This window comes from Palaemon carinicauda, chromosome 8 (genome assembly GCF_036898095.1).
Source record: "Palaemon carinicauda isolate YSFRI2023 chromosome 8, ASM3689809v2, whole genome shotgun sequence".
Lineage (NCBI taxonomy): Eukaryota > Metazoa > Arthropoda > Malacostraca > Decapoda > Palaemonidae > Palaemon > Palaemon carinicauda.
In genome coordinates, this window is record NC_090732.1 from 111,552,093 (window position 1) to 111,554,592 (window position 2,500).

At 31.2% G+C, this 2,500-nt stretch overlaps 1 protein-coding gene across 3 annotated transcripts in view; it reads left to right on the plus strand.

The window, feature by feature from the left end:
- LOC137645834 (alpha-tocopherol transfer protein-like) overlaps positions 1-2,500 on the plus strand; it is a 532,510-nt gene that overhangs the window by 310,285 nt on the left and 219,725 nt on the right. The window lies entirely within an intron of this gene.

Below are 2,500 nucleotides of genomic sequence, written 5' to 3' on the forward strand. Positions count from 1 at the left end.
ATATATATATATTATATCTATATATATATATATATATATATATATATATATATATATATATATATTATATATATATATATATATATATATATATATATATATATATATATATATATATATATATATATATATCGAAACGGCTTGTGAATTTTATTGGAGTATTCGAATCTGTAGCTCCATGTTAAAATTGAATGTTTTATTCTGAGGTTTCGACATTACATTGACAGCATTATCTTATTTCCTTTGATTATAGTATGTCAAATCCGTTGTTACTTCAATTATTTTTTATTGCCGATATGGAATTTTCATTAATGGACGTCATCCCTTTCATTTTGTTATTGTTCCGTATCTTCATCGGATTATTATTATTATTATTATTATTATTATTATTATTATTATTATTATTCACATGGTCATGAAAGCTGTCAAATAAGCATCCGCTTGTTATAAGGAGAAAAGATAAAAGGGTGCTTTGAGCATATTATGATAAATGCGTAAAAAATAGCTTTAGAAATTAAAATAAATTTTGCTGGTAGTCCATTTTCTTACATAGATACATTTATTGCTTTAAAAATAACAGGTTACCCCTGAGAATAATAGTAAATTGTACTTATATTTTTAGGAAATTTAACCTTTGATTTTTAAGAAATTATGTTTAAAGAAAAAGGTTTATTCTATGTATATATTTTTGTTACTCCTCTAAACTGCTGACGTTGTACCCCTGGAAAATAAAGCGGATATTGGCTTATCCGTTGAAAAGGAAATTAATAAGCTACCTTGCGGCAAAGGAAGATTGGCCATTTTGGGAAGTGACACCAATGATCAGGAGCGCCTAATATATAACATTAATATTAAACTATTAGATTTCAAATATCGAGCTTACTTACTTCTCAACTCTTACAGTATCCTATCAATTTCCCGTGGAATTCAAATTAAAGAAAGAGATGACCTTTTTTAGCACAAAATAGATGGGCAAGTAAATTTATCAAGTGTGTTACATCAATTAATCAAATATTTTTTTTATTTTTCACTCATGTCAAAATACTGCTTAAAATTTCCCTTAACTTCTAAATAAGAAATATCAGATCAAATGCAGATGGTAGCTCAAATTTTATTTGTATCTGAAAACATATACAACTAAGGATTTACCTTGAGCTCATATCCAATAGATCGTCTGGACTGGATGGAATCCAGCCGAGCCCATTAAACTTGCCATTGACTCGTGGCTCGGGTGTTCCAAACAATCCATTCCCGATTTGATCTCTAGGGTATTTATGATTCGTGTTTCCACATAACTCACTACGCGTTCATACTATAATTCGATCCTAACGCTGTCCTTTATCATATCTACTTTAGTGCTTTAATTATTCTCCTGGATTTAGTCAAGGGAGCGCCAGCGTTCCAGCTTCGTGCAAATTCTCTCGCAGGTTTATGAATTAATTCTATTTGTATGACCTCAGTTTATATTAATGTTACGTTATCTAGATTGATTCAGCCCTTTGCTTCTGGATTTAATCTATTGTAAAGTAATAATATTTTCGTAATTGCTCCTTTAGCTCGTGGCTTATAATGGTATATCGAGTTAGAGAATGGTTTGTTGAAATATTCTTCACACTGCAGATTGAAATAATGTGAAACTGTTCAGATGCTTTTTTAATTAATCCCTATCTAATTCAGTTTTCTTTGTTGATTTTGGCTTGCAGTGTTCATAAAAAATTCTTTAATTATCAGCACAAACAAGGTCCTTCATGAAAGAATATTAGCGGAAGTAAATAAAAATCTAGTTAAACCCTTATAATCCTAATGGTCTCTCAAGGTTATACGAAAGATTCGGTAAATAAAACTTTTACCCATTTCGTGAAGTAATCAAATCTGTTGCTTTTCGTAATTCAAAGATTAGAATATTATTTATACAGGAAAGAGACTTTTGAGTTCATACTCGTATCATGAGTGACTTCCGTTCTTGCAGGAAATATAATACTCCAACGGATTTTAAGAGAGCGTGACTCAGTGATTAAAGCCAATGATAATTCCCTGCAAAGGAAATAGTAGAAATTGAAGAAATATTTAATGTGGAGAAAGTACCCAAGGACACCTATTTATTAATGTTCATTGTGTTCCTACTCCAAGTAATTAGGCGTTAGCGGATCCCGAGGAAGGGTCTTCCGGAGCAATGTCCTGCGGCGCATTGTTTCTCGAATATCTTCAAAAGCAGTAATTAACTCAAGTCATCCTGACCCTTTGGATTTCGATGTCAGAGAGGTCTGGGATTAAAGCCCACTTAATTAATCGGGGCTGAATGTCAGCGTTTTGAGGACTGCGCATCGGTGAAAGAAAGACATATATGCTTCTTTAAAACTCTCCACTGCTTTATAAAATTAATATAATGTATTCAGTATGTTTATCTGGTCTCTGATTAGCATAACAATGAATAACAAAACTAAAGTCAATCGGTGAAATTTAGAAATGTTTAGAATAAGTTGCAGTATCAATACTCTGC